Source organism: Pleurodeles waltl, chromosome 7 (assembly GCF_031143425.1).
Source record: "Pleurodeles waltl isolate 20211129_DDA chromosome 7, aPleWal1.hap1.20221129, whole genome shotgun sequence".
NCBI lineage: Eukaryota > Metazoa > Chordata > Amphibia > Caudata > Salamandridae > Pleurodeles > Pleurodeles waltl.
This window is the reverse complement of record NC_090446.1, coordinates 1,504,578,257-1,504,603,566: the sequence shown is the minus strand read 5'-3', so window position 1 is coordinate 1,504,603,566 and position 25,310 is coordinate 1,504,578,257.

Here is a 25,310-nt window from a genome sequence, read left to right as displayed (position 1 = left end):
CAAATACTCATCCCATTCCAATAGACCTCTGTCTCTCCAGTCAACCAACATCCCAAGATATTGGAGATTGGACTCTTTTAACTCAGCCTGATTGGCAAAGATATAACATTTGCGATCACTCAACTGACATAATCCTTCCCTTAAATATTGTGTTTTGTTGAGTACAACTACATTGCCCCCCTTATCCGATTCACGAATTACAATATCAGGGTCTTTATTCAAAGTCTCCAAAGCCATTTTTTGCATCTTAGTAAGATTATCATATTTTTACATTTTTAGTGCCATATCTCATTTTCTTAAATTGGTCAATCATATCTTTTTCAAACACGTGAATGGCTTCACTTTGTAAAGCTGGCAAAAAAGTTGATTTTGGTTTAAAGGGGCTGGGGCAGGGTAACTCAGTTTCTATACCCAAATTAAGTAAGTTCACATATGGGTCATCATGCGCACTCGTGTCATCATCTAATACTGATAGTGTGTGTAATAGATCCACATCCGAAATACACAATTTACTGATGTTATTAGTTTTTTCCACATCCCTGTCTACCATTACCTTGTTTTTATACCATTTTTTCAACTTCAATTTACGTGTAAAGTGAAACAGATCAATCCGGGCTTGTACATAATCAAAGTTGTTAGTAGGACAAAAAGATAAACCTAAAGCTAATAGACTTTCCTCCTCCTTGGTCAAAAGTCTCTCAAATAAGTTAATTACAGTCATTGTGGAACTTTGCGTGCTCTTGTGGTCATTGCCATTGCTATAGGAGCCTCTCTTCTTTCTTCTTGCCTTCGCTGAACGGTTCCTCGTCCTCTTCCTCTCTGTCCTCGACCTCTGCCTCTGGGCTGAAAATCTTTTCTCTGTTCTGTCCTCCCTTGATTTAGGAGACGGAATTATTTTAAAAAATTAGATCTGTTGACGGTACCATCCACATCCCTAATTTGTTGAGCTGTAATCTCAGGTGCGTCCGAAAGGTTTCCATCTGATACATCACTTTCATCTGTTAGTCCTAGATTAATACCAGAGCTTAGATTATCACCAGAGGGTATTGGCTCCTTGTAACCCTCTGTATACATATGGTCGTATTTATGGTGAAAGGTGAGGATTCTTCCTGATTGGTAATCCTTGTAATCACGTATACATTTTCTTTGTTTTTTCACAGTAATCTCTTCCTCAAATTTGGAGAGCTTTTTATCCAAATTGTCCTTAACTTCATCAAATGTATTTTGTGATACCAAAGTAAGAATCAATTTGGTGACTTTATCAATCTCCTCGACAATTTTTATTCGTTCTTTCGACGCATATTTGATCAAGATCCTCATCATATTGAGGGAGCTGATCTTGGAGTTTTCAGCCCATTCCTCCAATAATTCTGGGTCAGGATCTTCATACGAAGGGATTGTATATATACGTAAACCCCTTGGAACACGTTCCACCTCAATATATTGTTGAAGAGATTCAATCTCCCACCATTTTGAAAGTTCCTTTCTCATAAGTTTCTCTAACTTGTCGTACAGAAGTTGTGCTTGTAAACCAGGGCCCATATTAGAACCCCCTTGTGTTGCATCTTTGTCCCGAATCTGGTCAGTAAAGAAAAGTTTGCTAGATTTCTCTTTTCTTCGAGCTTCTAATGAAGAAGCCATTTCTTCCTTTGAAATAAGCCAAAATTCAACAACAGTGAAACTATCCGTATTGTGGGTACTATTCAAAATCAAATAGTACTAAAAAGGCCCACTCCATACCAAAACACCGTCTGATGTACACCCTGATATAATCAATTCAAATTGCCCGAGTCTCAGTAAGTCACAATTATCTAAAAGTCATATCTAAGTTGAGATGTGTACAAGCACCAAATAGACTCGGTAAACAATAATTGCCCACTTTGAAAGAACGGTAACTGTAAGTTAATAATAATAATTGTTTATAAACTTATCTTATATATGAGGTAGAATCTTCACTTATGAAGTACCTGCTCTTCTGAATCAGAGTATTTCCTATTAAATTCGCAGTAAGTAACGTGGAGAAACCAGCAGGAAACTGCATATTAGCCCATGCTGAAGAGGGGGCCGATGTGTCCACTGGCAAAATCACGGCTGCACGCTTCCCGAAGTCCGGAAGCGGCGCCGAGTCACCAAGCCCACAGTCACAGGTGGCAGAGAGCGCCCAGACTCTGAAAACAGAGCCGCGCTCTCGGGTCTCCGAAGACACCCACCTTGGCAGTTAATCTGATTCTGAGCACAATATTGTTCTGGTCTTCGAGCTTCTATATTGGTATTTTTGAGATTTTCTTCTGAAATTCTTTTGAGATTTTTTGATGTTTTTAGCTGAGAGTGTCTAATCATGATAAAATGAGTATATGATGAAATGGATATATGAGACTTACATTGCATTATTAACTTATGCTATTTGTATTGCATTGAATATATAATTCAGAATTTTGGTATTTACATTTATTCAATAGTTGATTTAATACGACATGATGAATGTACATTTATAGGTTTAATATGACCTTACATACTTTTTATGATGTTTCTTGATATGCATTATGTCTTATGTACTCTTACAAGATGGCACTCATGTTCTCTAGAAGGACATGTGTATGCACTTTGGGATTAGTCCTTCTTTCATGTTCATGAATTTCTATTTAAACCTGTTTTTTGTTACACACCCCCACCCGTGAACAAGGCTACGGCCGAAACGCGTTGGGAGGAATACCATTTGTTCCTTTTTTTCAATATATTTTGTAACTATCCGTTTGGTGTCTTGATTTCTTGTTTGATCGAACGAGTGAACTTATAAATATATATATATATATATATATATATATATATATATATATATATATATACACACATATATATATATATATATATACATACATTATGTATATACAACCTGCCAAGACATACATATATACAAAATATACAAACACTTTTCTTCTCAGTATATCCAGGCAGACAAAGTGGAGGAGGATGGGTGTGAGAAAGTAGCTTCTTTCTAGGCTGGTTACCCCCATTTGTGGCCTGTTGGTGAGTGTTTGTCAGTGTGTTTTTACTGTCTCACTGGGATCCTGCTAGCCAGGACCCCAGTGCTCATAGTTTTTGGCCTATGTGTGTGTTGTCAGTATGCTTAACTGTGTCACTGAAGTTCTGCTAACCAGAACTCCAGTGCTTATGCTGTCTCTACTTACCAAATTTGTCACTATACCTTAGTGACTCCAAATCCCAATTCCGATTGGCACACTGGACCCCCCTTATAAGTCTCTCGTATATGGTACCTAGGTACCCAGGGCAATGGGGTTCTAGGAGATCCTTATGGGCTACAGCATTTCTTTTGCCGCTCATACAAATCGTTCATCAAGACTGCCACTGCAGCCTGAGTGAAACAGTGCACACATCATTTCACAGCCATTTTACACTGCCAAATCAGCTCTCTAAGGATTCCACTGCAGCCCCAGCTGCTGCCACCTCACAGACAGGTTTCTGCCATCCTGGCCACTGGGCAGCTCAATCCCAGGAAGGCAGAACAATGCATTTCCTTTGGGAGGGGTAGCCTCCCAAAGCCTCTGGAAATGCTTTGAAGGGCACAGATGGTGCCCTCCTTGCATAAGCCAGTCTACATCGGTTCCGGGACCCCCAGTTCCTGCTCTGGCGTGAAACTGGACAAAGGAAAGGGGAGTGACCACTCCCCTGTCTATCATCACCACAAGGGTGGTGCCTAGAGCTCCTCCATTGTGTCCCTGGCATTACCCATCAGGTGTGGGGACACTCTGGAAACCTCTGAGTGGCCAGTGCCAGCAGGTGATGTCAGAGACCCCTACTGATAGGTGCATATTTAGGGCCTCTCCCCTGGGTGGTTCCTCAGATTCAGCTTGCAAGAATCCTCCAGAAATCCTCTGCATCCTTTGCTTCAGCGCCTGACAGTCGGATCAACCACAGACTGCTCCAGGAACTGCTGTAACTGCAACAACGTATCCAGGATGACCCCTGTGACCTGAAACTTCAGCTCCAGCCAGCTTTTGCAACATTCTGAGGATTGCCTGTCTCCACCCTGCACCAGAAGAACTGAAGGAATCTCCCGTGGAGTAACGGAATCACTTCCCTGCTTCTGCAGATACCCTTCTGTGACGACGACTGGTAGTCTGGGACTCCTCTCCTGATGAAGAGCGTGCTCGCTGGAACACAGGTGGTGGACCAGAGTGACCCATACTTTCCAAAGGTTCAGCAACGGGCAACAAGGCAACAGTTCAAACGGTGTACCCATCAGGTACATCAAAACTATTAGGAACGGAGTGGGAGGAAACCTATTAGACAAAACCTTAAGAAACCTTTGAACAATAGGGGACTTAAAAAAAAGAGGTTGGGTCAGGTAAGCAAGTAAATGCCCACGGTGCAGAAAGTAACCCTTAACTGTCACAACTACACAACCTTGTTGTGCCAAGTAAAGAGCAAACTGCAAACTATTGGACAAATGGGCCTTTAAAGGATCAACGTGTTTGTCCTCACACCATTTGACAAACCTGGCCCATCTACCAGCATAGACAGTTTTGGTGGAATGTCGCCTGGCCGATAAAATAACACCCACCACTTCAGGGGGGAGAGATAACAAATTCAGGTTGCCAAGTTCAATCTCCAGGCATGTAGGTGCAGGCTCTGGAGGTGGGGGTGTAGAACCTTGTGGGAAACTGCAATTTTGTTGCAGTACCCCCCACTTTGTGCCTGGCTTCTGGGTGCAACTTGGACTGGAGTGCATTGGGATCCTGCTAACCAGGTTCCCGGTGCCAGTGTTCTTTCCCTAAAACATTGTAAATGTAATTGGATACAACTTTAGATACCACTATAAGTCCCAAGCAAAAGGTACGTAGGTACCGAGGGCATGAGGTACTAAGGGTAGGCCCCTGAGGGAACAGCACTGATAGTACACCCTCTGGGGCTATGCATCCAGATGCTCCAGTACTGCCATTGCAGGCTGAGTGTACTGGTGCAAACCTAAAAACACAAACTTAACATGGCACACTGCCTATGTGCCCTGTCCACCATATGCTGCATGTACTATGGGTACCCCTCTGGCAGGCCTTACAGCCCTAAGGCAGGGTGCACCATATTATATGTGAGGGAATAGCTGCATGAGCACTTTGCCCCCACTGTGTCCTTGCCAAACCTGGGTCATAGTGAGTGAACACAGCAGCCATTTTAATACATGTTCTGGACACTGGTCAACACGGGTTTCCCAGCTACATGATGGGCACTCTTAACCCTAGGTTGTTTGGTATCAAAGAACTCAGAATGCTAAACCCAAACTGATACCAATATTGGATTTATCCCTAAATGTACCCGGGGTCACCTTAAAGGTGCCCTTTGCAAAAGCTAACTATCCTGGCATGGTTGCTGACTGGTTCTATCCAGCCTGCCATCTCCAGACACCCAATCTACAAACCTTGGAAGGGAGGTTTGTCTCTCTGGTTTGTAGAACAGTGCCCTCCTTGGGTGGAGGTGCTAACACCCTCTCCCTTAGGAATGTGCACTGCCCTGGAGGCGAGCTTCAAAGGGCTTACCGCCTTTGAAATTCAACCCCCAGGTCTGCTGCTAGGAGCAGATGGTCACCCCCTTTGCAAAACTGTACTTTTTGGCAGGAGCAAAGGCAGGAAACTACACAAAGGGTAGGAGGAATAACCCCACCTGACATGCACCACCCTTAAGGGGTTGCCTGCGAGGTGGACACTCCATTCAATTTTCCTCCATCTTAGATGGAAGGAAAATAGCCAATCAGGGATAGGGAAGTGACCCTTCCCACAGGAAGTGGTCACTGTATAGGAGGCTGGCCTGGTTTGTGGTGGGTACCTAAGGTACTTACACCTTATACCAGGTCCAGTTATCCTGTATTAGTGGAATGTGGTCAGTGGCTAGAAGCAAGGCTGTCTAGGGGTAGCTTTAGCTGAGACGCCAAGGCTGAACTAGGAGACATGCAAAGTTCTTGCAATGCCACTGTAGTCACACAGTACTCACACACATGAAAGAAAATACTTGGTGTTACAAAAATAAAAGTATTTTATTTTTAGTGACGCAATGCCACAAATACCTTAGAGACAATCCTCCCTTAGGAGGTGAGCAATATACACAGTATAAACACTAGAATGCAGAAATAGCTGTAAAAGCAGTCAGAAAACAGTGCAAATAGTGAAAATCACAATAGGTTGCAATGGGCCTAGGGGGAACACAAACCATATACTAAAATAGTAGAATGCAAACGTCGGTTTCCTACCAGGGCAAGTGTAGTGTGTAGAGGGGTGCTGGGAGTGTAAGAAAACAACAAAGGTAAGTAATAGAACCCACCCGAGCCCAGGAAAACAGGAGTAAATCACAGTAAGTATCCTGAAACACACAAGCAGTTGTGATAGAAGATTATGCAAGAGCTAGAAGAGACTGCAAGACACCAAAAATTGATTCCTTGACCTGAAGACCTGTGGAAGAAGGGGACCAAGTCCAAGAAGCATTGAAGAATCCAGGGAGAACAAGAGCCCCTGCTAACCCGTGCAAAAGAAGAACCACCGGTGAGAAGACATAGGGGGTCATTCCAATGTTGGCGGGCGGCAGAGGCCGCCCGCCAGAATTCCCCCCTCCGAAATACCGCGCCGCGGTCAAAAGACCGCGGCGGGTATTACAAGTTTTCCCCTGGGCTGGCGGGCGGTTGCTGAAAAACCGCCCGCCAGCCCAGGGGAAAACGACCTTCCCACGAGGATGCCGGCTCGTAATCGAGCCGGCGGAGTGGGAAGGTGCGACGGGTGCAGTGGCACCCGTCGCGTATTTCAGTGTCTGCAAGGCAGACACTGAAATACTTTGCGGGGCCCTCTTACGGGGGCCCCTGCCGTGCCCATGCCATTGGCATGGGCACGGCAGGGGCCCCCAGGGGCCCCGCGACCCCCCCTACCGCCATCCTGTTCATGGCGGCTTTCCCGCCATGAACAGGATGGCGGTAGGGGGGGTCGGAATCCTCATGGCTGCGGAGCGCGCTCCGCAGCCATGGAGGATTCACACGAGCAGCGGAAAGTCGGTGGGAGGCCGCTGACTTTCCGCTTCTGACCGCGGCTGAACCGCCGCGGTCAGAATGCTCGTTGGAGCACCGCCAGCCTGTTGGCGGTGCTCCCGTGGTCGGTGGCCCTGGCGGCCACCGGCCGCCAGGTTCAGAATGACCCTCAAAGTCAGTTATGCATCCAAGAAGACAGATGCGGGTTCCTGGTTGGTGCAGCAGATGTCCCACGCCAGATGGGTGATTGCAGTCTGGTTTGCGTCGCTGGATTCTGCCAACAAGCCTTGGCACACGCAAAACTTACGGTTGGCAGAAGGTGCTGCCCGGGACCAGGAGGGACCTGGTGGCCTCTACCCAGGCGGGTGAAACAGAGGGGGCTCTCAGCAACTCAGAGAGCCTTCAGAAGACCAGGCAGCGTGCACAGGATTCCCACTGTACGGGGACAAAGAAGATGCAAATGGTGGCCCAAGCAGCACGACACAAAGGGATCCCATGCCACCGGAGAACCACTCAGGAAGCTGTGTGTCGCAGGATGGAGTGCTGGGGGCCTAAGCTTTGCTGTGCACAAAGAACTTCTTGGAAGGTCGCACACAAGCCTTGGAAACTGCAAGTCACGCGGGGCACAGGGGAACTGTCTTGCATGGCGAGGCACGCTCTTACCTCCACCAAAGTTGGACAGCTGGACCTTGGAACTGTTAGGGTCACTTTAGTCCACCACCTGTGTTGCTGGATCCACGCTCGTCGTCTGGAGAGGGAACCCATGCCACCAGTCGTGGCAGCAGAGAGGTGCCTTCTGAAGCAGGGAAGAGACTCCGTCACTCCACACTATGTTCCTTCGGTTCTTCTGGTGCAGGCTGAAGACAGGCGGTCGTTGGAGGATGCACGACCTGAAAACTGTTGCAGTTGCTGGCAGGAGCTGAAGTTACAATGTTGCAGAAGTCATCATGACTTGTTTGTTGCAGCTTGTAGAGTTCCTGGTGGGTTCAGCTGCGGTTCCGCTGGAAGAAGATGAAGTAAAGGACGCAGAGGAGCCCTGCTGGAGTCTTGCAATCCGAATCTGAAGAAACACCCAGATGAGAGACCCTAAATAGCCCTGAAAGGGGGACTGGTCACCTAACCAGGTAAGCACCTATCAGGGAGGGCTCTGACGTCACCTGCTGGCACTGGCCACTCAGATGCCCCACCACCTTGGAATCCAAGATGGCAAAATCCAGGGACACTCTGGAGGAGCTCTGGGCACCACCCCTGGGGTGGTGATGGACAGGGGAGAGGTCACTCCCCTTTCCTTTGTCCAGTTTTGCGCCAGAGCAGGGACTGGGGGTCCCTGAACCCATGTGGACTAGATTATGCAAGGAGGGCACCATCTGTGCCTGTAACACCTCCCATACCTGTAACACCTATTTTCAAAGGAAGAGGGTGTAACAGCCCTCTCCCAAAGGAAATGCCTTGTTCTGCCTTACTGGGCTTGACCTGCTCAAGCAACAGGAGGGCAGAAACCTGTCTGTGAGGTGGCAGCAGCCAGGCTGCCTGTAAAATCTCAGAAGGCACTGTGAAGCTGGACATAAGTATTGATCCAGTGCACACGTAAAATGGCGTCCCTGCACTCACAAAGTCTGGGGAAATGGTCCTGGACGTGAGGGCACTTCTGCTAGTGCCCTCACACACACTTACTTTGCATCCAGCCTTCAGGGTTGGAAATCGTGACATGTAGGTGACTTATAAGTGACCTGGTGCAGTGAAAATGGCTGTGAAAAGGTGCATGCACCATTTCACGCAGGATGCAATGCCAGTCCTACAGAAGCCTTTGCATGGGCTCCCTATGTATGGCACAAGTAATGCTGCAGCCCACAGGGATCTCCTGGAACCACAATGCCCTGGGTAGCTAAGTACCATATACTATAGACTTATAAGGGGTGACCAGTATGCCAATTTGGGATGAAATACTGGGTTACCAATATGTAGTGATCAATTTGAGAGAGGAGAGAGCATGAGCACTGGGGTCCTGGTTAGCAGGACTCCAGTGACGCAGTCAAGCTTACTTTAAAAAAAACAGTGAAACATACTGACATACAGGCCATAAACCATAAGCACTGGGGTCTTGGCTAGCAGGTTCCCAGGGACACAGTCTAACACACTGACAAACAGGCCAAAAATGGGGTTAACCATGCTAGAAACAGGCTACTTTCTCACACACTGTAGTGGGTGTAGCCACCCAAAGGTAGGTGTCCCAATGTTCACTACCAGGTTCCCCCAAAACACCCACTAAATTCAGTATTTAGTGGGCATCTTTACATCAGGTAATCGGATTCGAAGGACACAAAGAAGACCAGCACCAAGAAGATCCAAGGCACGAGAACTTTGGACCTGCTGCACAAAAAAGGCACCTAACCCTGCCTGCTGCACCCAGGAGTCGACAACCGCAGCTGCAGAGCTGATGGACAAAGGGACTGACCTCAAGAACCCCAGAGGACCTCCAGGCTTAGTCAATCACCCAAGAACTCTGTCCAGAGTGGAGGAACCGCTCTGCAACAAAGAAGAAACCAGCAACCCAGTGAGGGTCACTTCATTGACAAGCGGCTAACTCTGGAACCAGGCGTCAAACCCTGGACCCGATGTCACACCAACGACCGCAAGGACAAACCCTGTTAGTGTGCCAAGTTTGGTGGCACTGCCCCCTCCAGTGATCAAATTGTACCAATACCCTGGGTACTGGTCAGCTGACATCAGAAACCAGGAAAACCAGTTTGCCTGGTGCTGAAAAAGGACCAGGAGGAAGCCCCAGTCAAGGGACTTCATGAACACCCTGGTCCTCCCGCCAGAGTGCCTCCGTTGTCTTACAAACGACCCTTGAACCAACTTACCTCCAGATCCACAGGGCATCTTTGTGCACAGCTCCTGGCTCATTGATTCGCTATTCATCCGGCTGCCCTGTGCCCTGCAACGAAGAACCCACTGTGCCCTAAGGGTCCCTCACCCCTTCCGACCTCGACAATCTAAGGGACCCCAAGGAACCACCTCTAAACTTACCTGCACAGACGTTTTCCAAGTGGTCCCCCGGAGTGGCCCTGCACCAGCTCCAGAGACTTTTCACTGCTGCTCCTGCTGAAACCGTGAGCCGCCCGAGCTTCTCCAGCAGGCACAGTGTGCCCACCAACGACCTGGACCAACCTGTAAACAAAGAACTTGGTAAAGCAACTGTGCTGTGTGATTTCATATGTATTTTTAAAGGTGACTTTCTATTGATTCCTATGGTGCGTAATTACGCACAAAACGACTATTTTTATTAAACTTCAAAAATCTATATCTCAAAAAGTACTTAACCAATTTTGATAGTCTTGGTCTTAAAACATTATATAAAAATCTGAAGTATTTTTACAAATTGGTCTCGAGATTTTCCTTCGAATATGTGAGTTGCTTGATTGATACTGTGAGTACAACAAATGCTTTGCACTTCTCCAAGATTGGCCTAACTGCTCGACCAAGCTACCTTAAAAATTAGAGCATTAGGTGATCTAGTTTCTACCTCTGTAAACCACTGTGTGGTTGCCTGGACCCCCTGCATAGTGCACCTAGCTTTGCACACTACACAGAGGGCCAGCCTCCTACATTTGGTAGATCAGCGGTGGGATAAAGACTCTGCATTTGCTGATACCACTTTGTCAATTTTGTGAGCACAAGGATATTCTACAAATTGCCTTTAGTTAATGATTTTTGATTTTTAATTGAGTAAACATTTTTGCAAATTTTGAAAATAATTGTTAGGGCTCTGGTTAGGTCCCTACAACTTTAGCTAAAAGATTTCAAAGTCCTTACCTTAGGTGGCCTATCCAAAAAAGGGGATCCTAAATTCTTAATAAGGCCCAAATGTAGTGAAGTAAACATGTCTGATACAGAGACCAGAAACCAGGAGCTCGACCTGGAACCGGATGAGGCATATAGCTATGACCAATTAAGGAGACTCTGCGAACTGTACACATTTTATACTGGAAAGAGTCCAAAAGCAGAGAAACTTAGGTTTCTGGGGCCCAGCATGAAAAAGATAATCCCCCAGATGAAATAGATGATGATGATGTTGTATTGGTGGATGAAGACCCTGTGAACAATGAAGATGAGGGTAGCTCATCTACCAGAAGCACTAGTGCACCCACAGAAACAGACCTGGTTATTGCCAGGCTGACCAAGAGATTGGCCTTAGAGAGGCAGCTCTTCGAAACAGAGAAATAAATAAAAGAGTTGGGCCTTGGACCCATCTCTGGTGGCAGCATACTAATAAATAGGGAGGAAGATAAACCTTTCAACCTAAGACTCCCAAAATGAGTTGTCCACCCCTACCAAGAAGGAGATAATATCCAGAAGTGGTTCATACTCTTTGAACAAGCCTGCATTGGGAGGGATGCCCAAAAGAAGCATTGGGGCACTCTGTTATGGAAATTGTTCTCAGGGAAGTGCAGGGATAGGCTCCTGACACTGAGTGAAACAAATGCTAAATCCTATGACCTTCAAGGGGTCCCCTTAGAGTGTTGAGGTCGCAAGGGGTGAGGGACACTTAGGGCACAGCAGGTTTGTCGCTGCAGGGCACATCATGCAACTCACATATTCCTTTGAATGTGTGAGTTGCATGATTGATACTGTGAGTACCACAAATGCTTTGCACTTTTCCAAGATTGGCTTAACCACTCGACCAAGCTACCTTAAAAATTAGAGCACCACTGTGTGGTTTCCTGGACCACCTGCACAGTGTGCCTAGTTTTGCACACTACATAGAGGGCCAGCCTCCTACAAAACTACTCCTGCAACTGCGAGAGGAGATCTGCCCTGTGAGGGAGACGGAGAGGAGGGCACAGTGAGAGCTGAAGGAGGTCTGTATACCACACCCTTCTTGGACAATTCAGGGGTATTAATCTGACTTGGGTCCGGTCTTGGCAAATCTTCTTCAGGATCCAAGGAATCAAGGGTGTTGGGGGAAACCACATAAAGCAACTGACTGGTCCAGTCCAACTGAAATGCATCCCCCAACTGGAAGACGTGAAGGACCACCTCTGAATGGAGACTCCATTCGTGATCGGCTGAAAATTGCTGGCTGAGGCTGTTCACACGTACATTGAGAATTCCAGCTAAATAGTTTGCTACTATGGAAGCCTGATGGCCCTGAGCCTCGGACCAAAGTCGTAGAGCCTCTCTGAAGAAAGTATGACGCTACTCCTCCCAGTTAATTGATGTACCACATCGCAGTAGTGTTTTCTATCAGGACTTGAACCAACTGACCGCAAATGGAAGGGAGGAAGGCCTTGAGAGAAAGACGTATCGTCTGTAATTCTAACAGACTGATGTGAAACATCTGTTCTTCTGGAGCCCAAACTCCCTTGATCTCCAGATCACCCAGATGTGCTCCCCACCCTAGAGTGGAAGCTTAAGGTATTACTGTGATCACCGGAGCCAGTGGGCAAAACGTCCTCCCTTGTGATAGACTGCCGTCCACACTCCACCACTGAAGATCCACTGCAGTGTCCCTGGAGACTCTTACTGACGCCTCAAGACCAAGCAGGCGCATAACTTTTAGGGCTGGAACAGCCGCTCCATCCTGAAACAACAGAATCTTAGCCTGAATGTCCCAAATCCTCTGAGGAGGAGGGTAGGTATTATTCATTGTCATGTCCAGTACTGTCCCTATGAACAGGAGGCACTGAGTGGGCTCCATGTGAGACCTGGACACATTTTAACAAAAAGCCCAGTCTGAACAACAACTGGATCATCACCTGCAAATGGTGCAGCACCAACTCTGGAGACCTTGCTTTGATCAACCAATTGACGAGGTAAGGAAATACAGATTTTCTCCACCTTCTGCGATTAGCTGCACCACTGCCATCACCTTTTTGAAGGCTTGAGGTGCGGAAGTAAGACCAAAAGCAGGGATTGCAAACTGGTAGTGCTGTGTTCCTACCGCCTATTATGAACCGGAGATACTTCCTGTGAGATTGCAGAATGGGGATATGAAAATACGCATCCTTCAAGTCAATAGAAATCATCCAGTCTTCCTTGTCCAGAGCAAGAGGCACCTGAGCTGGGGTCAGCCTTTTCAATTTCTCCTGTTTGAGGAACCAATTAAAAATCCTAATGTCCAGGATGGGCTGAAAATGACTGTCTTTCTTGGGGATCAGGAAATATCTTGGATAGCATCCCAGACCCTCTTCCTGCTCCTAAACCAATTCTACTGCACCCTTTAAAATCAGATTTTGTGCATCCTGCTGAAGCCGCAGCATATGCTCTTCCGAACAAAAGGTTTGCTGGGGAGGGAAGGGCATACCTATTTCCTACAATGCTTTACACCCTAGAGTCTGTTGTTATTGACTCCCACTCTTGGAGAAAATTAATTAACCTCCCCCCTACGGGCAACGTATGCTTTTGAAAGGGGAGAGAACTAGGGCTGGTTTCCTACAAGGTTTTCTAGCAGAGGATGAAGAGAAGGAGGAGGAAGGCTGGTGAATGGCACCACGCTGCCTAGGTCTCCCACGGCCCCTGTAGGATTTATAAAGGGGGTTGGCAGACTGCTGAACTTAGAAGTGCTGCCTCCCATGAAAGGAAGAGCTGTGGCCGAACCCCTTAAACCTACAGAAAGGTCTATAGGCCGAGGAAAGTGTCTGACTCTGGCCTTACTCTCATTAAACCTTTCTAAGGCTGAGTCTGCCTTGTCTCCAAACACTCTGGTCCAGTCAAAAGGGAGCTCCATTAAAGTAGCCTGTACATCAGGGGAGAACCCTGACCCCCTAAGCCATGCATGCCTTCTGCTCTATGTCCCCGTGGCTCTGGCAACAGAGTCTTCCGTATCCAGACCTGATTGAATAACCTGTCTAGCTGACACTTGACTATCCTGAAGCAGCTCCTTAAAATGTTCCTGGACTGCCTGCAACAATTCAGGAACAACCTCCTTAACTGAATCCATCAGTGCATGGATATATCTGCCCAACACACATGCAGCATTTACCGACTTCAATGGCGGGCTACCTGTGGAAAAGATCTTTTTAGCAGATTGTTTCATACTTTTTGATTCCCTGTCAGCCGGAGTCGTAGGGGAAGAACCAGGAGCAGCTTTCGAAGAACAAGAAGCCTGCACACCAGGCTTTGAGGTGACAGATGCTGACTCAGAAAACGCAGGTCAACTGGTGAGGCTCGATACGTCCTGGCAACGGCTTTTTGAAATAGGTTCAGATCCAGGAGCGGCTCCGACAAAGCCTCATTAAAAAGCAGCAGGGGTTCTGACGCAGCAGAGAATGAGTAAAAAACCTCAGTCCGAATGTTAGATTTCAACTCCGTTGTGGGCAGTAGCAAGACCAAAAGTTCAGCTGCCCTCCCGATTACTCTATGATATGAAGTAACCTCCCGAGGAGGAATACCCCCAAGTAATAACAACTTTCACTCAGGTGAAGTGTCCAGCCCACTCGCCTCTGCAATACCTTCAAAGTCATGAGAAAGCAGAGGGCTCACTTCTTCCTCAAGGTCTTGCTGCTCTTCTAAATACTGCTGCTCTTGCAAGAGCCTCAAGGATTCCCTCCTAGACCTTAATCTGGACTCAAGCCCCAGTGTTGATAGTGAGTGCACCGACATCATGGATGCCTTTTGTGGTGCCTGTGAAGCCAGAGCCGGCGCCAGGATCTTACTCCGGGCAGGAGTAAAATGACTTGACACCCAATGAGATTTATCCAACATCTGTATCCGCCCCAGTGGTGCTGTCATCTCTGAAGGTGATGGTGTATTTCTGTGCGCCGTTACATACCACTGATATGGAGTCGTGAGCAGATAAGGCATAAATGGAGCCTGCCTAAACAGCACTGGAAATCGCCCTGTTGTATATGCTAAACACAGCATTTAAGAAATCAGATGGGTCCACCCCAGGAGCTGGAAAGGTCAGATATTCCTGTGGAGGCTGGGTCTGATTTGATTCCTGCTCTTCAACCTCTTGGTCCTGTAGAGTAACAGAAGAGAACTGCGGTGCAGGACTCATGGGCGACGGCAAGATCTCAACCAAAGACGGCGCGGTGACATCTCAAGCGACTTCAGTTATGGAGGAGATAGTGTGGGACTCACCTACCAGGTTGAACTGCGCCGAGACTTGGAAGCCAAAGACTGAGGGCTAGTATCTCAGGATGAGTGATGCGAGAGCCGTGGTAACGCTGCTTCTTGTGCGACCTCGAAGACTTGTGGGACAACAACTCCTCCCCGGCCTGGATCTGCGACTGCCCAGCTTCTCCTTCTTAGCCTTTGCTAGAAACACTTTCGCCTCCCTTTCCTTTAGTGCCTTCGGTTCATATTCTGACAAGAAGAGCATCCCCTGACGTTGTGGTTGGAACTCAGGCACCAGAGGCAATTTTCATTTGGGTCAGTGACTGACATGTGACCTCCACACTCTCTACAAGGCTTAAAGCCTGACTTCTTCTGCGGAGACATTGTCGCATAAAGAAAACTCAAAGAAACTCCCTCAAGACAGTGTAACCATTTGGAGAGGTAGAAAAGCTGTTAGCATTAAAGGCGCAGAAAAAAGGGAATTGGTGTAGGTATGCCAGGGAGGACTTCTTTTGTCTCCGATGACGTCAGATGGAGTCACGCGCGGAGCTGTTCCATTGTGACATCAACATGGAGAGCCAGAAAGGAAAAATTTTGGTTGCATGCTGGTGCATTGGGAGTACTCAAAAGGTGACAAATCCACAGATAGATGTATTCATCAGAAATTAAGTACTGTGACATTCATGATGGAGCATTTGATGCAAAACGCGGCGGAAGACTGTCAAAGATCTTCCGTTCCACATCTTTTTTTATTTAAGAAAAATAAATTTTTATAGAAAGATAGTGATAAACAAAGATATATTTACCTTCAGTGAAAAGAACAGCCAAGAGGGAAGCAACAGCCCAAGCAACCCTCATAGTTGTATAGCTCAAAGCAGGAAATATCTGGATATCTTGACGCTCATCAAGAGATGCCTCGAATGCTCAGTTGCTACAATGAATAAAATGTTAACACAGAAATACAAATCAACAAGGCACACCGATGTAAGAAAAATTCAAATACATCATTAAAAGAAGTAGAAGTAGAGTAAGCATTTTAATATTGATCCAGACTAGTTGGGAAAAACACATCATCACTTTTTAAAAATATATTTTCTTTACTTGTTGGCCTTAAAGCAAAGTGACCTTGTAGGCAGGTGGTACGCTGTGCTCACCAACTGGAGTATTTAAAGGAGGAAACTCTTGTTTCACTTCTGCTTTTCCACCACACTGTCATTTGATATCCATAACCCATCTGGGATGCAGGTTTCTTTGAAAGCTAACTCCCATGGGATCATGAGACATCATGCTAAAATACGGGGTCAAATGCTTCACCTAGACCCAATCTGTGGGTCGTGACCTCTCGGGGAGGGGCGTGGAGTCCTGGAAAGGGGGTCGCACATTCCCCCAGCCAATCGTAAAATGCTTCAGCTGAACTTTTATTGATTGAGTCTCCTGTGCTGTGACATGAAGCTGCGCAGATAGCTAAATAATCCTTTCTGCCAGGGTGCCTGCTTCCTGAATGAAATGCAAATGTGAGCTACGAGTTGATCTTCAAATGGTAAAATATACAAAATGATTCAATCACTCAAAGACTGCAAAGAGTTAACAACTGGGCTGTGAACTGTCTGCTTTTAATTGTAATTGTATATACACAGTGCTTAATACCCCTGAGGGGGCGTTGACTGGACAGCTATTAAAAAAATGTATTACATATGGTCTGGTATTACTTAAATCTACATTTTGGAAACACCATTTTATCTTAAACCTTTTTTGTGCATTTTGTAGTAGCCTATCTGATACAGTGTGTAATGCAAATATAAAATAATGACTTACGTTTTCACAGTGCTATCTGTCACAGCCTGTGACCTTGTGGCACTAAAAATGCACCAGTCACTATTCTCCACTGCACCAACCAAGATTTAATTATGTGGCCCTCTGGTTACACACAGACCTCTGCAGTGCATTAACTAACAGAGGTTTCATAATAAACTACAGTGCATTTCCCAATGAGTAACCACTTTCTTATATTTATTTTTCTTTTAAGCTGCCTGTTATTTTATATGTAGCTGCCTGACAGTGAAAGACCTAAAAAAAAAAAACCTTACTGAATAATTTGGGGCATATTTATGAGAGGCTTGCGCCACCAGAGCATCACTTTTATTGGTGCAACGTCAGAAAAAGCCTTTGAGGCTATGAGGCGATGCACAGCCACCCTAAGTGGCTTTGCATGGCCCCATAGATATGGACTAAGTCAAAGCAGCGCAAGCCGCTGCGTTTACTTACTCTTTGTTAAGGAGGCGTTCCATGGGTATTGCAGTGGGAGTTCCTATGCAACACCCATGGATTTTGATGCTGTCCAGGTTTTACAAAACAACGTTGTAGGAAGTTGGTTCTGTATATACTATCTCAAAGTAAGAGATAGTGTGCACAGAGTCCAAGAGTTCCCCTTAAAGGTAAGATAGTGGCAAAATTAGATAATTCTAATGCTCTATTTTGTGGTTGTCTGGTCGAACAGAAGGCTTATTAGAGAGTAGTGTTAAGCATTTGTTGTACACACACAGGTAACAAATGAGGAACACACACTCAAAGACAACTCCAGGCCAATAGTTTTTATATAGAAAAATATATTTTCTTAATTTATTTTTAGAACCACAAGTTCAAAATTTGAACGTAAATACATAAAATGCAAGGTACTCCACTCAGGTAAGTTAGGAACTTTGAATTAGAGCAATAGCATACACAGTTTTAGTGAAAATGGCTATATGCTATTTTAAAAGTGGACACAGTGCAAAAGTCAACAGTTCCTGGGGGAGGTAACTAATGGTTAGTTTGTCAGGTAAGTAAGACACTTACAACTCTAAGTTCCTGGGCATAGGCAGCCCACCGTTGGGGGTTCAAGGCAACCCCAAAGTTACCACACCAGCAGCACAAGGCCAGTCAGGTGCAGAGGTCAAAGAGGTGCCTATGAAGAACAGGGGTGCGCCGGTTCCAGTCTGTCAGCAGATAAGTACCTGTGTCCTCGGAGGGCAGGCCAGGGGGTGTTTGTAGAGCACTGGGAGGACACAAGTAGGCACACAAAACACACCCTCAGTGGCACAGGGGCGGCCGAGTGCAATGTACAAAGCAAGCGTTGGAAAATTGTATTGGAAACAATGGAGGGACCCGGGGTCACTCTAGCGGTGCAGGCAGGGGACAGGGGGGCTTCTATGGCCAGCTTAACTGGGCTAGGCAGAGGGTCGCCTGATGGTCACTCCTGCACTGAGGTTCATTTCCTTCTGGTCCTGGATGCTCCAGATGCAGTGCTTGGTCCAGGCGTTGGGTTCCTTGTTACAGGCAGTCCCGGTCAGGGGGAGCCTCTGGATTCTCTCTGCATGCGTCGCTGTGGTGGTCCAAGAGGGTCGTCTCGGGTTACTCATGAGGTCGCAGTTGCCTGGGAGTCCTTCCTGTAGTGTTGGTTCTCTGGAGCTCGAGACGGGGGCGTCGGGTGCAGAGATCGAAATCTCACGCTTCCGGCGGGAAGAGTGAGTTCTTGGAAAGTTGTAGAAAGTTGCAAAGATTTTGCTGTAGGTGAACAGTGCAGCTGTTCTCTGGAGTTTCTTGGTCCTTTGGGTTTCAGCGCAGACCTCTGAGGCTTCAGAGGTTACTGGTCCCTGTCGGATGCGTCGCTGTTGCAGTTTTCTTCGAGTCAGGAGACAGGCCGGTAGGGCTGGGGCCAAAGCAGTTGTCATCTCCATTGTCTCTGCAGGGCTTTCAGGTCAGCAGTTCTTCTTGTTTCAGGTTGCAGGAATCTGATTTCCTGGGTTCTGGGTCGCCCCTAAATACTACATTTAGGGGTGTGTTTAGGTCTGGGGGGCAGTAGTCAATGGCTACTGTCCTAGAGGGTGGCTACACCCTCTTTGTGCCTCCTCAATGAGGGGAGGGGGGCACATCCCTAATCCTATTGGGGAAATCCTCCAATCCCAAGATGGAGAATTTCTCAAGGCAGGGGTCACCTCTGCTCAGGACACCTTAGGGGCTGTCCTGACTGGTGTGTGACTCCACCTTGTTATTCTCATTATCTCCTCCAGCCTTGCTGCCAAAACTGTGGGCAGTGGCCGGAGGGGAGGGCATCTCCACTAGCTGGATGCCCTGGGGTGCTGTAACAAAAGGCATGACCCTTTGAGGGTCACTGCCAGGTGTTACAGTTCCTGCAGGACGAGGTGAGAAGCACCTCCATCCAGTACAGGCTTTGTTCCTGGCCACAGAGGGACAGAGGGACAGAGGGACAAAAAGCACTCTCCCCATGTGGCCAGCAACTCGTCTGATTGTGGCAGGCTCGCAGAAACTGGTCAGCCTAGCACTAGGAGTCGGACTGGTATTCAGGGGGCATCTCTAAGATGCCCTCTGGGTGCATTTTACAATAAATTTCACACTGGCATCAGTGTGCATTTATTGTGCTGAGAAGTTTGATACCAAACTTCCCAGATTTCAGTGTAGCCATTATGGAACTGTGGAGTTTGTGTTTGACAAACTCCCACACCATATACTCTTTATGGCTACCCTGCACTTACAATGTCTAAGGTTTTGCTTAGACACTGTAGGGGCATAGTGCTCATGCACATATGCCCTCACCTCTGGTATAGTGCACATTGCCTTGGGGCTATAAGGCCTGCTAGAGGGGGGACTTACCTATGCCACAGGCAGTGTGAGGTTGGCTTAGTCATTTTCTCCCCACCAGCACACACAAGCTGTGAGGCAGTGTGCATGTGCTGAGTGAGGGGTCCCCAGGGTGGCATAAGACATGTTGCAGCCCTTAGAAACCTTCCCTGCCATCAGGGCCCTTGGTACCAGGGGTACCATTTACAAGGTACATATCTGGGTGCCAGGGCTGTGCTAACTGTGGAAGCAAAGGTACAGTTTAGGGAAAGAACACTGGTGCTGGGACCTGGTTAGCAGGGTCCCAGCACACTTTCAATCATAACTGGCATCAGCAAAAGGCAAAAAGTCAAGGGGTAACCATATCAAGGAGGCATTTCCTTACAAACATAAACTGGAGCAGTGCCAAAACCTTACACAGACATAATGAGGAGAAATGTCTTAATTTATCCTACTTTTTTCCTCTTTCCATGTGTGTTGCACACTGCTGCACACGTGGAAAGAGGAAAACACCTCTCAGGATGTTTTTGTACAGGAAGGTGCCCCTTCCTGCACAAAAACAATCCTGCCTACCTTGGCGCAAGGCCGCAGTTTGTGCGCCAGTGCAGGGGGTACAGACAGGAATGCACTGTTTGCATATTTGGATAGGGCAGTGTAGTAAGAAGACTTGCGGCGCTGCCCCACGCCAATTCCTCATAAATGACTACCTTTGTTTTTATCCACACCCTTGACCACGACCCAACACTCACTGACCTTTGGTTAGCTAAACACTGTTTCATGTTATTTGCCCAACGTAAAAATGATTTGCACTGGGAATTGGGGATGTTTATGATTGTCGATGATGAGTACCAGGTTGTAGAACTTTTTTGTCAGGAGGGGGGGTCCTTACGCCTAAAAAGTTTTGAGAGGTGGTCCCAGCATCAAAATGTTTGAAGACCTCTGACTTAGACAGTCCTACAATTGCTCGCTCATGCTCCTTTCAAACCAGCATTCACAGCCTTGCTACTTGGAATCCTCCTACCCATTTGTGTGCTTCTCTTATATGAACACTGATCATGCCTCAAAAAATCCATCCTTCTAAAGGTAACCATATCAGTAAACATCTCATCTTTACAAAGACTTGAGAACATATACACACGAGAAAGATAAATCATTACCCTTTCAAACTTAGCATGGATATGGTCTCAAAGGAATGGAGTCACTGTAAAAAGTGAATTTACTCTGTAAACTAACCCAAGCAGATGGAGTGCTCACTGGACATTCTAATTTTTAGCTACATGGGAAGGGAAACTGAGGTAGGCTGTTTGGGAAACTAGGGGGTGGAAGAAAAGCTGATAAAGGGGAATGCAATGCTGACTGACAATTCTCTTTTTTCAGGGAGAATGGGAACCTACTATCGAGAAGAGTCAGAACCCTGAGGTATATTGTTTGTATTCCTGTTCTTCAGAAAGACTAGTGAAATGACAGACTGTAAATACAAAAATTGAAGACTCAATATATTTACTGATTCATAATGGAATGTTTCAATAAACTTGACTTTTGTTGACACTCTACACTAATGTTTATATTCCTGTTGGGTAGACCACAGGCAGTGTCAGGAGTGGTAATAAAACAAATAGCCAAGGGACAACAAAATTGGATCAGGCCATTGGATTTCAACAACAGTCACAAGATCAACAGACATAGGGGGTGATTCTGACCTCGGCGGTAAAAGGCCCTTACCGCCGGTCAGAAGTCTGCCATTCTACCGCCGCGGCCGCGGTAAACCGCCACGGTCATTCTGACCACCAACTGTGAAACCGCCAAAAACCCGACATCCACGGAAGGCTGCCTCATCAGCGGGCAGCGATAAACTGGAGATGACCAAACCTCCACCGCCACGCCAACACAAACACGCCCATGCCATTCTGACCCACGAATCCACGCGGCGGTCTTTCAACCGCGGTATTCCATTGGCGGTACACACCGCTGCGCTCAAAATACACACACAGCTCCAAAACACAGCCACATTGGACAATTTGAAATACACACACCTGATACACATACACACAACACTCCCACACGCCCAATTAACTATAAAACACACACCCACTTCACCCACAAACCCCTACAACCACAAAGATCTGAGAGAAGGCGCAATACACTGAGAGAGAGCACAGGGAACACAAAGCACAACACACACGGGAACACAACATCATCACCCCCACCACATCTACGCACACATCACCACACATCACCACGCACATCACCACAAACACCACCCTACACCTCATCCACACCACCCCATGGCACCCCAAAGACACCCCAGGTTCTCGGACCAGGAACTCAGGATCATGGTGGAGGAAATTATAAGGGTAGAGCCCCAGCTCTTCGGCACACAGGTGCAGCACACCACTATAGCAAGGAAGGCTGAGCTATGGCAAAGGATCGTAGACAGGGTCAACGCTGTGGGGCAGCATCCCAGAAATCGGGAAGATATCCGAAAGCGATGGAACGACCTACGGGGGAAGGTGCGCTCGATGGTGTCGCGACACAACATCGCTATGCAGAAGACTGGCGGCGGACCCCCACCCACTCCACCCCAATTCACAGCATGGCAGCAAGAGGTAGTAAACATCCTGCATCCTGATGGCCTCGCTGGAGTTCACGGAGGAATGGACTCTGGTAAGTCGAATCTCAACTACTTCACCCAACCACCAGCATGCCAACCCACACCCCCACCCTCACCCCCAATCTCAAACCCCCAGCACACATCCTCCCTGCCAATGTCTCACCAGCACAACCCACCCTAAACAACACTAACCCCTGAAAGCCAACACAAACCATAGACAGCCATCACCAAAGCATGACCATTGCACATACCCATACACCCCCCCCCAACCACCCTCACAACACCTCCCACAAGGGAATGCCAGCACTGGGGGACAAAGGCACTCAAAATGCACACCATGGCACACACAAAAACAATAACCACACTATTTTACCCCTGCAGGGCCCGAACGCCAACACACTGCCACGGAGGGTCCAGATTTGTCCATCCCACCCCCAGAACAGGCACCCAGTGAGGACAGCAGCTCTGTCAACCTAGAACCTGATGACCAGCCCGGACCATCGGGGAGCTCTGGACAGTGGGTTCCCCACACACAGACACAGGCCACAGCAGACCCAACCCCCTCTGGGAACACCAGCACAGCTCCCACCCAGCGGGCCCATGCCTCTGTCTCCAGGACAGGTCAATCAGCGGTGTGTCCGCCACTACAGGGCACCCAGGCTGACCCAACACCCCAACAACAACAGGGACCTGGGGGCAGTGGTAGTGGGCACACCGTCCAGGGGACAGAGGCCCGGGGAAGCAGGGCAACTGGGAGGGCTGCTGTGCGACAGGGGGGGGGAGGACAGGCCCAGGGAACCCACTCTCCAAGAGGCCCTCACCACCATCATGGGAGCATACCACCACTCCCAAGAGACGATGGCGACGGTACTGGCCAGGTTCACCGAGATCCAGGCACAGCAGGAGGAACGCTACATGGGGTTCAGCAATGAACTCCGGAACATCGGTACCGCTATGGGGACCATAGTCCAGGCCCTCAACCGGATAGAAACCACATTGCGGGACCATGTGGCACCACAAAGGGCCCCTGTCACAAGCCAGGACCAGGAACAGCCTACCACCTCCGCCGGCGCTAGTGGACAGGAGGCCCCACCACAACGACAGGCCACCAGAACCCCACCTCCTGCTGAAGAACAACCACCCCGCAAGAGGAACCTGAGATCTCACAGGAAGACAGAGTAGGATGCCAAGACACCCGCCAGCATAAGATACCCCCTGATGTCATCCCACTGTCCCACATTGTCACCCTGTCCAACCTTGAACTGCCCGTGCTCCATCCTTCCACAGGCATATGGACAATGCACCTGTGAAACTGAGAACTGGACTCTGCCATGGACATTACTCCACCCTCACCCATCACCGTTTTAATATCATGTACCAATATCTAGCACTACAAATAAATCACTCATTGCACTGAAATCATTCAGGAGTCAGCCTGTATTATTTACAAATGTATAACACATTACTGATCAATAATGTTCAGTTAACTTTGTGATGAAAACATACCGATGTCAATAAGCATTAGTCCATGGGCTAACCAAGCAGAAGTCACGCAGTGGGTCATACAGCACTGAAAAGGGAAGGGAAAATCAAACATCAGTTTAAAAGAACTGGGGGGAAATACACAAAGTAAAGATGCAGGAGGCTTTCAGGAAATGTTAAATGGCGTGGGTGATTCTTACCTGTGTGCTACTGAAAATACTGTTGGATAACTGTGTCCCTGTTGTCTGTGTCGTCCCCGTCGTCTTCCTCCACTTCACTCTCCACAGGCTCCACAGCTGCTACAACACCACCATCTGGACCATCCTCCTGCAGGAAAGGCACCTGACGTCGCAATGCCAGATTGTGAAGCATACAGCAGGCCACGATGATCTGGCACACCTTCTTTGGTGAGTACATCAGGGATCCACCAGTCATATGCAGGCACCTAAACCTGGCCTTCAGGAGGCCGAAGGTCCTTTCTATGATCCTCCTAGTTTGCCCATGGGCCTCATTGTACCGTTCCTCTGCCCTGGTCCGGGGATTCCTCACTGGGGTCAATAGCCAAGGCAGGTTGGGGTAACCAGAGTCACCTATTAGCCACACACGGTGTCTCTGTAGCTGTTCCATCACATAAGGGATGCTGCTATTACGCATAACATACGCGTCATGCACTGACCCAGGGAACTTGGCATTTACATGGGAGATGTACTGGTCTGCCAAACAGACCACCTGGACATTCATAGAATGGTAATTTTTCCTGTTTCTGTACACCTGCTCATCGTCTTTTGGGGGTACTAAGGCCACATGGGTCCCATCAATGGCACCAATGATGTTGGGGATATGTCCAAGGGCATAGAAATCACCCTTCACAGTGGCCAAATCCTCCTCCTCAGGGAATACAATGTAGCTCCGCATGTATTTCGTCAGGGCAGACAACACTCTTGACAAAACCTTAGAAAACATAGGCTGAGACATCCCAGATGACATGGCCACTGTTGTTTGGAATGATCCACTTGCAAGGAAATGGAGTACTGACAGAACCTGCACCAAAGGGGGAATCCCTGTGGGTTGCTCCAGCTGGGCACACAGTTCATGTATAGTGGCTCGGTCAAGTCGGTATCGTAGTATAATATGGCGTTCTTCCATTGTCGACAGGTCCACCAGCGGTCGGTACACGCGAGGATTCATCCTTCTCCTCGCAAGTCCCAGCGGACGGTGCCTAGGAAGGACAACATGGAGTACAGAGTCAAGCAAATCACAGGTACGTTCACCACAGCCTGCATAGCACACAGTTATCTATGTATTGAAAGGCGTGTATGTGTGGCAATGCAAGGCCTAGGCCTGTGTGACGCAGTTGAAATTAAGCCATGTGGGCCCTTGAAATGGCAGCTGCCTGACCTGTGAAGTGGGACAATGGGATGTGAGGTCAATGCGCTGGCGTGGCACACCGTGGCGGAAGGCGGTCGAAGACCGCTGTACGAAGCCGCATTGGTTAACATTGAACCCTATGGGTTTCAG